Source organism: Culex quinquefasciatus, chromosome 2 (assembly GCF_015732765.1).
Source record: "Culex quinquefasciatus strain JHB chromosome 2, VPISU_Cqui_1.0_pri_paternal, whole genome shotgun sequence".
Classification (NCBI taxonomy): domain Eukaryota; kingdom Metazoa; phylum Arthropoda; class Insecta; order Diptera; family Culicidae; genus Culex; species Culex quinquefasciatus.
The window spans coordinates 145,169,167-145,184,896 of NC_051862.1; the positions used below are offsets into that span (position 1 = coordinate 145,169,167).

A 15,730-nucleotide genomic window follows, 5' to 3' on the forward strand; every position below is an offset into this window, starting at 1 on the left:
TTTTAAAAACATTGGCATAGTCACATGAAACAAGTAAAACTTCCAACCCATATTTTTCCTTCTTTCCAATGCTTTTTAAAGTTCAAAAATTGGTTGAAAATGGATTTTTGGCGATTTTTTTAAATCCTGCTGTTTATTCGACTGTATCAGTAAATTTTTAGGTTAGGTTTGGCTTTCGGTCTATTGGGGAATCAAAACACTTTTATGTTCAAACAAGTGTTTTGATTCCCCAAACAAACCGAAAGCCAAACCTAACCCAAAGATTTTTTTAAATCGAAGCCCGTCTAAAGACGGGGTTGTGTTTTAGAAGGTTAATACCGTAGGCTTATAGTCCGTGAAATTCCCTCACTTTTGACCTACAGGAGTATGGGTGTTGGAGCCTGTTGCAAAAAGACATTAACGTTTTAAAATATCCTTTTTTAACAGTAATTTGCAAAAGCTATGAGAAAAAGTCAAACCATATCCCGGAATCCTGTTAATGAACTCCTCCCAGACACCGTCAAAACGGCATTTTAAAGTTTCATACGCCCTTTTCATATGTTAGGCTAGATTTTTCATAGTTTTTAATATTTTTCTTTGAAAGACCAACTTATCACCTTTCATTTGCGTATAAGACAATTGAAATCGGTTGAAATGGCGAGGAGTTATGATTTTTTTGTTACTAGTTACCTGGTTTTTGAAAAAAAAATTTAAGGCACCATTTATTTTCTTTTTAAGACGTACAAGGACAATGTATCTTTAAAAAAATCTTCGTTGAAAGGACGCTTAAGGGGTCCTTTTCAATAATTTTAAAATTTCTATACACCCAAAACTGGGCAGCTCTAGTCCGAGAGAATAATGGCCTTGAGACGAGAGAATAGTGGTACCATTTACGGACACAGAGAACACAGCTCGAGATGGGCGAATGAATTATTCTCTCGAAGTTCATTTGCAAAAACAGTTCATCCGTCAAACAAAAAACCAAAAGTGTCGACTACGAGAATCGAACTATTGACCTTTAACATACTAACCGAATGACTTAACTGCCTCGGCCAGCACAGCTTGGTGACTAAGGAGTGGTCATATGTCGATGTATGACACTTGTTGGAGATTTATTGTATCAATTAACGAATGAACTCATTTTTTATGGTGGTGTGAGTTGATAGTATTATTCTCTCGTTTTTGGCGCTGAGCCCTCAATAAATTTTGAGGGAACCATTCTCTCGACTCGGAATTTTGGGTGTATATATATATTAAAAAAAAAACGAAGCTTCTATCAAAATATATGAAAAAACTTAGAATTCGACACAAAAATCTACATGTAAAATATTTTCTAGGACAAGGATATTTCAAAACGATCCCTAAGCTACTTTTCCAAGTAGATTTTTGCCTTCCTCACGTTACTGAGGAAAGGCTATAAAATCACTTGGAAATTAAACTTCTTAATTTGACGTCCTAGACCCACCTTCATGTATATCTATCGACTCAGAATCAAATTCTGAGCAAATGTCTGTGTGTGTGGTGGGATGTTGATCAAAAAATTGTCACTCGATTATCTCGACATTGGCTTAACCGATTTTGTCCGTTTTGGCGTCATTCAATCCGTCTTGGGGTCTCATAAGTCGCTATTAAAAATTATGCAGTTTAGTTTAGTACTTTAAAAGTTATGCTAAAAAAACGATTTTAACAAAAGTTCGGAAGATTGTAAAAAGGGTGGTTTTTGAAAGAAACCCCGTCATGCTATACATTTTCAGAAAGGTATTTAAACGACCTTTCCACGCTTTCAAGACATTGAAGATCTGACAAATTTATCAAAAGTTATAAGCACTTAAGTGTTATTTATACGCTTTTTGGAGGCCGGATCTCAGATATGTTGATGAAAACGTTGTCCGGATCTCTCATGCGACCTATCGTTGGATAGGTATTCAAAAGACCTTTCCAACGCTTCTTAAACATTGAAGATCTGATAACCCTATCAAAAGTTATAAACACTTCAGAGTTATTTATGCACTTTTTGTAGGCCGGATCTCAGATATTTTGATAGGAACGTTGTCCGGATCTCTCATGCGACCTATCGTAGGATGGGTATTCAAAAGACCTTTCTAAAACGTCCAAAACATTGAAGATCTGACAATTCTATCAAAAGTTATAAGCACTTAAGTGTTATTTACGCACTTTTTGCATTTTGGATAGCACCCTTTAAATGTGAGGAAGGCGCCAACCACCTAAGGGTGGATTGAGTAACGTTTTTAGGTACATTTAGTTGCAATATTTGTATTTATTTTTTCGTCAAACAAACAATAGACTTCATTGATCATTGATCATTTCTAAGAGTCAACTAATTAGCCTGTAATGTTCAATTGGAGATATCTCGAAAACTTTTCAATGTTAAAAAATGAAACTACAATTAACCATGCACGAAATTCTATCAATGTTTGAGTTCACTTGCATTCATTGAGATGTTTTGAATTGTGCTGGATTTAAAAATATCAAATTTCCCCATCTCTAGGAACCAATTTAAAAATTTCACTTCTTAATCTAAACGCTTACTCACGAATGAACTCAAACTCATTCTCACGCTCTGCTCTACTTTCTCATCATTCCCAAATCCTCACATCTCGCCACGCTTTTCACCCACTATCAACACCGTGAACGTTCGTGCGTGCTCACACGAAATCCACTTGCCAAAACTCACCGGTCCTCGTCGGCGGAGCATCAGTTGCTCTCCAGTGGCACTAGCGGACGGTCGAGCTAACCCCCCGGCAGGCAGGTGGTTCTTTGGGCAGTTAACAACACCAACTGTTGTGCTAGAGGTCCTCTCCCTCGGCGAGGGACTCCGACCGTCGGTGAGAACGCTCCGAGAGTTCAGTTCGCTCGGTGTCAGTGCGGGACCAGGACGGAAAAGTCGGGTAGCTCCTCCGTCGTTGAGTCCTTTCGGAAGGATCACCGTGAGTGAGTGTGTGTGCGCTTCTGGCTGAGGGTGTTTGGATTAATATTTTATGAGAAAATTGAAAATTTTTGCTCCGGTGGCCGTCCGGGTCCGATAAAACCATTAAATCAGGAGATTTGGGGGCGAGGAACAGCTGCAGCAGGCTTTCGGTAAGCTTGCAGGCCGAGTCGATTCGTGAAGGGTCTAGCACCACTTTGAAATTGTTGGGGAAAATCCTGGTGGAACACCGCGAAAAAAAAAGGAAAAATACCCAGGTGTGTGCGTGTTTGAGGGTGCCAACCAGAGTCCTGAGACAGTGGCAAGAAGAAGACCAAAGTCTCCCGCGAAGAAGCTGCTGCTTGGCCACGTGAGGAACGGAAAACCTAATCAGCTGTCAGACGACGACGACGACGAATTTCAAGTCCTCGCAGCATCCGTGTACCGTGTCGCTTTGTGCTAGTATTTGTGTTTCAGCGTAAGTGCTTTTCGCCCCTTTGTTGGTATTGGTGCGGTATTGTGCGGATTTATTGCCTGTGTGAGTACACATCCCTTCGTAGGAAAGAAAGCGAAATAAAATCGCAAACAATTACGAGGGAAAGCTTTGCGGGAAAAGTGTGTGATTTTCTCGTGCTTTTTTTCTAGAAGAGAGTGGAAGAATTTCCTTTGGAAAACGGTGGAAAACAACCGAATATATGTTTGTGTGAAGAAGAAATTATCGTGTGTATCCTTAGGAAATTTCACAACAAGAAATACTAAAGTTTAGTGGCTAGACCGTCGGAATCGTGACCGGTCATTTGGAGGAAACAATATTGTGGCGATACGCTGGTCTTGGCTGATTCTCCTTTCGGTGCGGTGCTGATTACAGGTGAGTCTACGTGAAGGGACAAGGAAGAAGCCGAAGGAAAGTGTGAACAGGTCAAACCGTTCTGAGGGTGGTGACTTTTAATCGTAGCGTTTTGGTTGAGTTGTGAAGGGGTAAAAGTAGATTTTTATAACTTGAAAATTATTCATATAAAAATGTGAACGATGCAGATTTTTAAGCTTTAAACGATTTAATGTTTTAAGATATAGCACAAATTTTAATGTATTATGACCAGTTATTTAAAACAAAAAATACAAAAAAAACATATACAAATTCAAATTTGGCAGCTGTCCATACAAAAATGATAAATGAAAATTCAAAAATCTCTATCTTTTGAAGGATTTTTTTGATCACACGAAGACACCAACGGCAAAGTTGTAGGAATGGATAAGGACTACAATAAAAAAATATGATACACGGTTAATTTTTTTTAGTGATTTTTAATTAACTTTGTGTCACAAAAACTTGAATTGCAAAAATACACTATTTTTATATTTTTTTTTTGTTTTTGATATGTTTTAGGAAACATCAATGCCAACTTTTCAGAAATTTCCAGGTTGTACCAACAATTTTTGACCAAATTATAAATTTTAGAATCAAAACAGTTTTTTTTCAAAAAATTGGAATATTGGTCGCCAAAATTATTCAACTTCATTTTTCGATGTTAAATCAAATTTGAAATCAAAAGGTATTGTAGTGAAAATTTGATAAAGTGCGCCGTTTTCAAATTAAATCCATTTTAGGTGACTTTTTTAAAAATAGTCGCAGTTTTTCATTTTTTAAAATTAGTGCACATGTTTGCCCACTTTTGAAAAAATATTTTTGAAAAGCTGAGAAAATTCTCTATATTTTGTAGTTGAGATTACCAAAAAGTTGTCCTCGTGGTTTATTGATGGTCCTTTAATGATTTGAATACATTTCAGAAGAATGTAATTATTATGTATTTTTGGAAAAAGAGCAATTCTCTACGAAATCGGTCTTTTTTCTTCAATTTTAATTTTTGTATTTTTTAATCCGGCTGAAACTTTTTTGGTGCCTTCGGTATGCCCAAAGAAGCCATTTTGCATCATTAGTTTGTCCATATAATTTTCCATACAAATTCGGCAGCTGTCCATACAAAAATGATGTATGAAAATTCAAAATCTGTATCTTTTGAAGGAATTTTTGATCGATTTGGTGTCTTCGGCAAAGTTGTAGGTATGGATACGGACTACACTGGAAAAATAATACACGGTAAAAAAATTGGTGATTTTTTATTTAACTTTTATCACTAAAACTTGATTTACAAAAAACACTATTTTTAATTTTTTTATTTTTGATATGTTTTAGAAGACATAAAATGCCAACTTTTCAGAAATTTCCAGGTTGTGCAAAAATCACTGACCGAGTTATGAATTTTTAATCAATACTGATTTTTCAAAAATCGAAATTTTGGTCGTAAAATTTTTCAACTTCATTTTCGATGTAAAATCAAATTTGCAATCAAAAAGTACTTTACTAAAATTTTGATAAAGTGCACCGTTTTCAAGTTATAGCCATATTTAAGTGACTTTTTGAAAATAGTCGCAGTTTTCATTTTTTAAATTAGTGCACATGTTTGCCCAGTTTTGAAAAAATATTTTGAAAAGCTGAGAAAATTCTCTATATTTTGCTTATTCGGACTATGTTGATACGACCTTTAGTTGCTGAGATATTGCAATGCAAAGGTTTAAAAACAGGAAAATTGATGTTTTCTAAGTTTCACCCAAACAACCCACCATTTTCTATCGTCAATATCTCAGCAACTAATGGTCCGATTTTCAATGTTAATATATGAAACAATTGTGAAATTTTCCGATCTTTTCGAAAAAATATTTTGGAATTTTCAAATCAAGACAAACATTTTAAAAGGGCGTAATATTGAATGTTTGGCCTTTGTGAAATGTTAGTCTTGATTTGAAAATTCCAAAAATATTTTTTCGAAGAGATCGGAAAATTTCACAAATGTTTCATATATTAACATTGAAAATCGGACCATTAGTTGCTGAGATATTGACGATAGAAAATGGTGGGTTGTTTGGGTGAAACTTAGAAAACATCAATTTTCCTGTTTTTAAACCTTTGCATTGCAATATCTCAGCAACTAAAGGTCGTATCAACAAAGTCCAAATAAGCAAAATATAGAGAATTTTCTCAGCTTTTCAAAAATATTTTTTCAAAACTGGGCAAACATGTGCACTAATTTAAAAATGAAAACTGCGACTATTTTCAAAAAGTCACTTAAATATGGCTATAACTTGAAAACGGTGCACTTTATCAAAATTTCAGTAAAGTACTTTTGATTGCAAATTTGATTTTACATCGAAAAATGAAGTTGAAAATTTTACGACCAAAATTTCGATTTTTGAAAAATCAGTATTGATTAAAAATTCATAACTCGGTCAGTGATTTTTGCACAACCTGAAATTTCTGAAAAGTTGGCATTTTATGCCTTCTAAAACATATCAAAAATAAAAAAATTAAAAATAGTGTTTTTTGTAAATCAAGTTTTAGTGATAAAAGTTAAATAAAAAATCACCAAATTTTTTTACCGTGTATTATTTTTTCCAGTGTAGTCCGTATCCATACCTACAACTTTGCCGAAGACACCAAATCGATCAAAAATTCCTTCAAAAGATACAGATTTTTGAATTTTCATACATCATTTTTGTATGGACAGCTGCCGAATTTGTATGGAAAATTATATGGACAAACTAATGATGCAAAATGGCTTCTTTGGGCATACCGAAGGCACCAAAAAAGTTTCAGTCGGATTAAAAAATACAAAAAAATCGAATGACCGAAATCCTAGAGAACTGCTCAAAAGTGCTGAAAAGCTTTGTGTTTCAAAATGATTTTTTTTAATTTAGGTACCGTCAGTGGGGGTGACATTTGGTCTGGGGGGTGAGATTGGGTCAAAGTGATTTTTTACGGATTTTACCATTTTTCAGGTTATTCTCAATGAAACTGAATTCTGTTAAAAAGGTTGTGTAGGGGACTTCTTAAGATGACTTCGCTGAAAAAATCTCGTTCCTAAAACAAATCCTGTTATTTTGGCAGATGTCTAAAGTTGGGGTACGTTTTTGTTATTAAGAAATTTCGAGAGGTGTATCGTTTTTTGACCCATAGTCACCCCCACTGACGGTACTGCAAGGATTTTTTATTAACCATTTAAGAGTTTAATAAAATACTAACTGTCCATATTGTAGTATGCAAAACTGGTTGCACCATGTACCAGTGCATTGAATTGCAAACCCCTGAAAGTAGGCCTTGAGCGCAGTGTTGGAATTCGAGCGAGAAGAAGGAAAGCTTTTCTCGCTCGCGAGCGAGGGAGAGAACTTGTAGTATGGTCCAATCGACACCAAACTAAAGATTTCTGTTAATTATCGATAGATGAACGTTCCCTCCAAGTTTTGTCCAAATCGGTGAAGGTCGAGTCCAAAAGTATACCCAGTTGACCTGGAATGACCAATATAGATTTTGTTTACATTTTTGTCATCTATATATCGTCGCCGTCGTGCTAACTTGTCGTACGTGCATTTTGGGCCAAATTGAGTTAAGAACGCAATTTTGTGCAGCTCACAATGCCTCATCTTTTGACCTTCACAGATCCCCAAAATTCGATTTCAATCCTGAGATATTCAATGAAAACCAAAAAAGCTCCGAAAATTTTTGTCACTCTACATATAAAAGAAGTTTCAATCCTGTCGTGCTATCTTGTCACTCCCTGAAAATTGATGTAAGTGCGACAAAGGGCAAAGGGATTTCAGGTCAGGATGCGTTTGACGCACGTACAAGTTAAACTACCGTAAACATTTTTAATTATAACTCGGGACTCCAGCAACCAACTTCATCCTAACTTCGGGACAATGCACAGAATGGTCAGTCAAACAAAACTTGTTTGTTATTGTTTACATTGCGTGCATTCGTTTTTGTTTATTCAAGGTCAAACATTAAAACGCGTTTTTCTCGGAACGTCAAAATGGCGGGTGCGACATGATAGCACGACGACGTCGATATATAGAAAATTTCGTCGGTTTTGTTCGAACGCGTATCAATTCAACACGGAACGTCGAATCGAGGTGATATTTGCTGCGTTGGGTTCGTATAAGTCCAAGGAAAGTTCTTACGCCAAATAGTTACAACTTTGGCCACTCTGGAACCGGTTCCGGAAAATCTGCAGATTGTATGGGAAAAGTTGCGTAATATTAAATTTTGATCACAGGAGGCTGAGTAAGCAAAAAAGTTAAAAACGTCAACAAACAAAAAAGCTAGAACGAAGTTTGTCGGGTAAGGCTTGTTAACTATTCTATACAAACCCACACGAAATTAGAAAAAGTTGCTCAAACTCCTCTACGATTTTTCCATTTTTCGGTTAGGGTGTGACACTATTTTGCTTATCTGGATTTTTATTAAGACAAGTTTTTCAATAAGTTGAAGCTCAAAAATATTGAAAATTTAAATCATCCCGATTTGAAAACGTGCTTTTAGTTAAAAAAATGCTTCAACAAAACAGTCAAAAATTTAGATTTTATTATTTTAAAATGACGTGTTTTCGTAAGTTGATCAAAATAAATAATTGCCCTTGATTATCTTGGAACTGGCAGAATCTACCAGTTTGTATCATGGTGGTGTTTGATGATGTATTGAGGCAGCTTTAACTTTTGAAGTCATTCGCTGATATCAACCGCCTTGTGAGTCTCTATTTATAGTTATAATGAAGTAAGTAACGAAAACAACGAAGATTGCTTTTTGGAAGAAAATCCGACAAGTTAAATTTTCATAAAAAAAGTTTATGAAAGAGCTTTTAGCGATTACAAAGTAATGAAAATCTCTATCTGTTGTCTGAAAACTTCGTCAGTCACAATTACCAAATCGTCTTTCTTTTCCATTATCCAACCTTTAATCTGACCACCACAGTGCAAACATTAAACGTAAAAGTCCCAACAATGTGAACTCCAACGCAGTATCGTTACAAGTTATTTGTTGGTTTTACTCCATTTATCCTTTCCCCCTCTAAACGCGGCCCCATAAACACTTTCATAAGAAAAGAAGGTATAACCGTGCGTGTTTTGGCCTGGTCAGCAGTACTTCCAAAAACAAAAGTAGTAAACTTACTCGTTAAACCGCGTCATTGCCACTTTTTGGCTTGACCGTGGTCAACTTGTTTAATGTGGCCAAAAGCGCTGTTTTTCTTCATTGTGATTTTATTTTTGGATTATATTTCTTATTTGTTGTTGTGTAAAATTAAATTAAATATTGTTTGACAACATGTCATTGAATACAAATATAAACAAAACTAAATCCTAACACTTCTTCGGAAAACCTCATTATTCGAGTGACCTCGCACTTGGACCTTCCCAAATAAAGAAAAGCTAGAGGAAAAACAATGAATTTCAGAGCAGGAAAAAGGGCCTTCGTTTTACGACCGTGGAAGGTCGTCCAACGTTTCCAATTTTCCCTGTTTTCCTTCCTTCTTGAACTTGACGTTGGATTTTCCCACCAACGACGACGACGACGACGACGCACAATGGTCCGCCAGAGGGCGTTCATCTCCAAAAATTCTCAGCTGATGGTCGTTACGATGGTAATGTTTGGCTCTCGAGGATTCGCGTAATCACACCACATCCACACATACATACAGAAAGTCAGTTTGAGAACAACTCTAGAAGTGGAAATCTCGACGCAATTTGCATATATCGATTAGATGAAATGTATACTAATAAAGTTCATTGAGCTATAAATACTGTTGCGTTCGGGCGGTTTTTAGTCGAGACTAATTTTGCCCATGTTTCCATACTGTTTTTTCTTCTTGGCGATTGTTTTTAGATATTTTAAGGGCGGGGAGGACCTTGAGGAGACGGTGTAATTAAGAGGAAGTGCTTTCTGGTAACATTACATACACAACTGGCTTTTTGAACAAAAAGCCTTTTCAATTAATTAAAACAATACTTTTATATAAATTTGAAAAAAATACTTTTAGAATTATATTCATTCGAACATTGATAACGATGACATATGGGTCATTCCACCTGAAGCGGAACACCATTTGAAAATTACCATCTCCGATTCTGCTCAAATTTGGCAGAGCTGTTGAGACTATCAAAACATGCAAAAATCCCGAATTTCATCCAAATCGGACCACCCCCTCCATTTTTGTACCCTCCCAAAAAATCGACTTTTTTGCGATTTTTTAGCGAAACCCCTATCTCCAAACGACGATAACTCAGGAACCACAAATCTTAGAGGGTCGGTCTTAGACTCAATTTTGAAGGAAATTGGGCGTAGAATCCATTTCCGCGATCAAAATTTAGATTAAAATATGTTTTCTACCTGTATTGCGCAATTGAAAACTTTAAATGGCCGTATCTCAAAACATCCCTATTTATCCCCTCACCATCGTATTCCCCGTCCAATTTTACATAAGAATCACTTATCGACAGAAAGGAATATGTTTCGTTCCAGAGATATCGAATTTTAAAGTTTTAAGTATTTGAAATTACCTATAATATCTACACTCGCCGCATCTGCTAGAAGCACTCAGTCGTGCTGATCAATAATAACTACCTGGTGTTCTGTAAGATGAATTATTTTTTCAATTTTATACGATTTTGAGATAATCAATACCTTGATCAATCTATTTTTTGTTTAAGGAATATTTATTGGGTAATTTTTAATGCACTATTTTTCCTGATCTCAGTGTAAGTAAAAAAAAGTAAATCTTTCCCAGTTCCTGAGGGGAACACCCTTGAAGAGTATCGGGGCCGGCATTTACAAAGCGGATTCAGTGGCAGTTTCATTCTCAACTTAATGTTAACATGTTAAGGTTAATGTTAACATTCCATAGGTCGCCTCCCTAAGGTGTCGTGATAAGGTCCAGTTTGTGACGATACACTACCTTCCCTTTACTAAGCAATCGATTCCAGAAGGGAAAAGATCACCAGTTGTGTTGGTCCGAGCCGGGATTTGAACCCCGATCTACCGCTTACGAGGCGGAAGCGTTACCACTGGGCTACGTGGCTCGGTCTAAGGTCCTCAGTGTCATTGAACCATATTAAGTAAAATTTGAACTTTTAATATTTATTTGCAAATGCTACAGAGTTTTTACAATACAATTTTCGAAAATTTATCATTATTCTATTATTTTCAATTTTTTTCTAATTCCTCATTTCTTCCCACTTTCTCAAATTATTTCTTTTATTTCTTCTTTTATGTAAAACGAGAACAAATGTAGAGCTGGCTGTAGTAGATGAAATAATTTTCATGGGTTCTAGAGCTTTTGCCATGTGCGGTAGTGAAATAGTGCCATTCAGCAAAACCCCCAAATTCTGCCTTAGGGTTTGAAAGATTGATCATATTAAACCGATTTTTATAATGTGTTTCATCAGAATAATTGATTATTTTTGTTTTTCAATTCTGGTACATTTAATTTCAAAAGCAATACCATATACTTCTGATACATGTGGATAGCAGCTGTATCGTCTTCCAAGATTTCGAAATGATTGACAAACAAAAAAAAGATTATTGTTCGGACGGTGTCGAAATGAACACAACTGAATAATAACACAACTAGATAATAAATCAGATTAATCGTTGTGATTTTCTTACCTTTTTCCAGTTTTATACTTTCCAGAAATCCTCCTCCTTAATCATGCTTCACGAGAGTTTTATTCATATTAATTCATAATATTTAACACGATAATGTATCGTACACTTTTTCTTAAGTTACAAGATCAATTACAATTTCCTGCTAGCTCTGCGGGAATTCCATTCTGCCCTGTATTGCGTGTCGTTCTTGCTTTGTACTGTGGGCTAGCACACAAATTTACCGTATACAGCAGTTTCCTACAGTGGTGTACATTACATTTTTGCCTTATTTGCTAATGATTATTTGGGATGAAATCTTAATTCAATAAATAACCAGGTAGCAGTTATTGAACAGCGCTTCTGAGTGTTTCTAGCATATGCGGCAAATGAAGCTAATGTAGATAATCTCAAAAACTAAAATCTTTAAAATTCGATATCTCTGGAACGAAACATATTCCTTTCTGTCGATAAGTGATTCTTATGTAAAATTGGACGGGGAATACGATGGTGAGGTCAAATTCAAAAAATTAATAGGGATGTTTTGAGATACGGCCAATTAAAGTTTTCAATTGCGCAATACAGGTAGACAAATTATCTTTATCCAAATTTTGATCACGGAAATGGATTTTACGTCCAATTTCCTTCGAAATTGAGTCTAAGACCGACCCTCTAAGATTTGTGGTTCCTGAGTTATCGTCGTTTGAAGATAGGGGTTTCGCTCAAAAATCGCAAAAAAGTCGATTTTTTGGGAGGGTACAAAAATGGAGGGGGTTGTCCGATTTGGATGAAATTCGGGATTTTTGCATGTATTGATAGTCTCAACAGCTCTGCCAAATTTGAGCAGAATCGGAGATGGTAATTTTCAAATTTGCATTTTTTCTTGCACACTTCAGGTGGAATGACCCATATGGAAAGGGATAAAAACAAATCTTTTTAAATTAATAGATTGATACTATCATCAATTACTGTAATTTTTTTTTCGTAAGATTCAGAATACCGAAATCTAGGGCGAATCGGGACTTCAGTCTGAATAGGGACAGCAGTTTTTAGAGCACTTAAAGCTTTTATATTTGGAAATGGATGTACACATTTTGTTGGTCTGAGTCTGTTCTAACCGAAACCAACCAGAAAAATGAAAATATTGTGTCCCGATTCGCCCCATGTGTTCCGATTGACTCCAGTTTACGGTATAGTACTTTTTCAAAAGATTTTTTTGTAATATAAAAAATGTGGTTTTGATTTGAAAAATATAACAACATGCTTTACATGGTAAAAACAATTGAGCAATTTTGTAACCATTTGGAGGAGTGGATTTTTTTCATCGGTTTTTCGTGAACATTAAAGATAAAGAATTTAACAACATTTTTTAAAGCATTCAATATTAACTAACTTAATGCATTGGTCACCCCTTGTCAAAAATAATAACATAATTTTCAACTGAGTTGCACCTAATAAGTATTTAATTTCACTAAATTTTTTTGACAGGTTAGAAAAGTTTTCAACCCTACAGAGCATAAAAGGATAATTTTGGAAAGATGTAAAATTTTATGGCTTGAAGGTAATATACCGTAAAAAAGATGAATTATGGTGGGTTAAAATTTGGTCGCTGGAATACTACCGTTTTTTGAAAAAAAAAAAAAATGAAATGAACTTTACTTATTTTTTATTTTGCTCAAACTTTGTGAGGGCCTCACCTATGATCAAAGAAGTAATTGTGTGTGATTGGTTCGTCCATACAAATCGCCACATAATTTTGGCAGCTGTTCATGCAAAAATGGTACGTAAATTTTCGAAAATCTCTACATTTTCAAGGAATTTTTTGATTGATTTAGTGTCTTCGGCAAAGTTGTATGTTATTTTTGGATTAACTTTTATTTACAAGATTTCCCAAAATCTGTATTTTAAATTATTGATTTTTTTTATAAACCCGCATCTTTTAAGTCATTCAGAAGTATGGCCAACATTTTGCTATCGAGGTATATTTTTTAAGAAATGGTGATTTTTGTAAAAAAAAACAATCTTGTACTTAAATTTTTTTGTCCTCATTTTTTATGTAAAATTTAATTTGCAATCGATACATACTTTACACATTTTTTATTAACCTTCCCTTTGTATTAAAAAAAATCACACATAAGGTATGGGGGTCCTTTTCGACCCCAAACCTTAAAAATCGTCAAAAATCCAGTTTTTGACCGATTCTGGTTCTTTTGGTCACAAATAGAAGCTTAAGACGTCTTGAAAATTGCCGGAGTTACAGGTCGCCAAAGGTGGGGTCTCAAAAAGGTCTTTTTTTGGTTGAAGCCGATTTCCAGTGGCCACAGTGACCAGTTCCAGAAAGGGGACGGAAACGGGACGTCCTAAGCTTTCATTTGGGACCAAAAGAACCAAAATCGGTAAAAAAAACTGGATTTTTGACGATTTTTTTAATGTTTAAGGGGCGACAAGGACCCCAATACCTTTAAAGTAGCTTTTTTTATGGACGCTCCCCTAGGGATCTTCGAGGTTTATTTGGTTTGTGAAATGTGTATTTATACTATACATTTAATGTCAGAAAATATTAAGGCTGTAGCATGTATATAGCAAAAGTTATAGCGAAATTAAATTTCAAAAAGGCCGATAAGGACTCCAATACCGTAGGAAGGTTAAGTAGACCGTTTTCAAAATATAGCCATTCAAAGTTTAATTTTGACCGATAAATTCCGGGTTTATTGACTTTTTAAAATAGTGTCCATATGGACCATCCATTTCTGAAATTATTTTTTTTTTCGAAAAGTTCAGAAAATTTTCAACAATTTCGTCTAAGATTGGACCTCTGGTTGCTGAGATACAGCGGCTTGAAGAAAAAGATACAGGCAAATTGAAATCTAATGTCGATATCTCAACAATTTATGTTCTGATTTTCAATTTAAAAAAAAATCTTGAAAATTTCCAATCTTTCATAAAACAAGATTTAAAAAAATAAATTGAGACTAACATTGCAAATGGGCGTAATATTGAATGTTTAACCTCTTAAAATGTTAGTCTTGATTCTAAAGAATGGGTTTTTTTTTGCAAATTTTTCATTGTTTTCTGGTTTGATATTAATTTTGTGACATTTTCTAAAATTTACTAAATAAGAAATATGTTCGTTATGAATACTACATTAATTTTTTTCAACCTTTTACAAATGTACAGAAATTTGTGTGAACTCACCAATGCAACGTTGAAAAAAACGTGTTTCAAACGTGTTATTTTTAAATTGAAAAAGTTGAAGAAAATTCAAATCAAAAATCTTTCCAATTTCTCAGGGGTCTCATACTTGTAGAAAATCAAAAAAAAAAAAATTCTGAAAAATGGTGCCACGATATCTCGAGATTGGATGGACCAAATAGGCAAAAATTTGGGGAGAAGGGTTGAAGGAGCCCGTTTTTTAAAGTTTGTTAAAAAAATAAAAACTAAATACTCTTATGCACTGGAATCAGATTTATTTTTCTTTAAATCTGTGTTCATACCTACCTTTGACATTTTTGCTGATTTCCATGAGAGCATTGCTCTGCCTCAGGATACTGACATAAAATCATTTTACGAGAACTTACAAACAAGCATCAATCTTTCGGAGCATTGTTTCGTGAAAAGTCCTCCAGCTAAATGGAAAGCACATACTATGCTGCTGCACATGTCACACGTGCCACTTCAAAAGTCTTCCAAAAAGCTCCAAGATTATTTGCCTTCGTAAGCACAAAAAAAGACAAAACACGCGAAAGGATGAGAACTTGTGTACTAAGGCTCATTCCATGCGTGGGACGAGCTGTCAAAAAGTCTCGCTAACTCGTTGCGACTAAAATTTTAATTTCCAGCGCAAACAGAGGTACGCGAAAACGAGCATGTCCTCAATATCCGACACGGTCGCCGTTAAGGAAGCAACGCGTTTACGCTCAATTGTAGGCTGGGGAGCTACGAACGGTGGGACGTGCTTATCAAGCGGGGCGGAACTTTATGAAGGAATAATTTTGGGAGCTAATTAACAAATTGGAAAACTGCTTTTCTGTCTCGAGAGCACGAACGTGATTGTGGGCTGGGGTAGCGCACCCGAAACATTGCGAATGAGAATCGCTTAATTACTGCGGTTCCGGAACATACGTTTAGTAGAGTAGAGAAAACACGTCTTGTCTTGTAGACTGTTCGCAGTAGAATGATTTTATTTTTGCTCAGCTTACAGACGTCGACTTCCAGAGCCAAATCTTCCATGACCGGATTACTTCGATCTACCAATACTCCTCCCTAATCCGATATTCCAATGGCCTCGCATAGCTTCGTCTGCTTCTGGCTGTTCATCGGCTTCGTGAATCCGTCCGCTGGCTGCTCAACGGTGGATA

The 15,730-nt window shown here is 35.5% G+C and overlaps 1 protein-coding gene across 3 annotated transcripts in view; it reads left to right on the plus strand.

Annotated features, from left to right (window-relative positions):
• The first annotated feature begins 2,694 nt into the window (after positions 1-2,694).
• Positions 2,695-15,730, plus strand: part of LOC6044608 (inactive dipeptidyl peptidase 10) — a 367,926-nt gene continuing 354,890 nt past the window's right edge. For all 3 annotated transcript variants that reach the window (XM_038251316.1, XM_038251315.1, XM_038251317.1), the window contains exon 1: positions 2,695-3,773. The gene's annotated coding sequence lies outside the window, so the exon portion shown is untranslated. The remainder of the gene's footprint in view (positions 3,774-15,730) is intronic.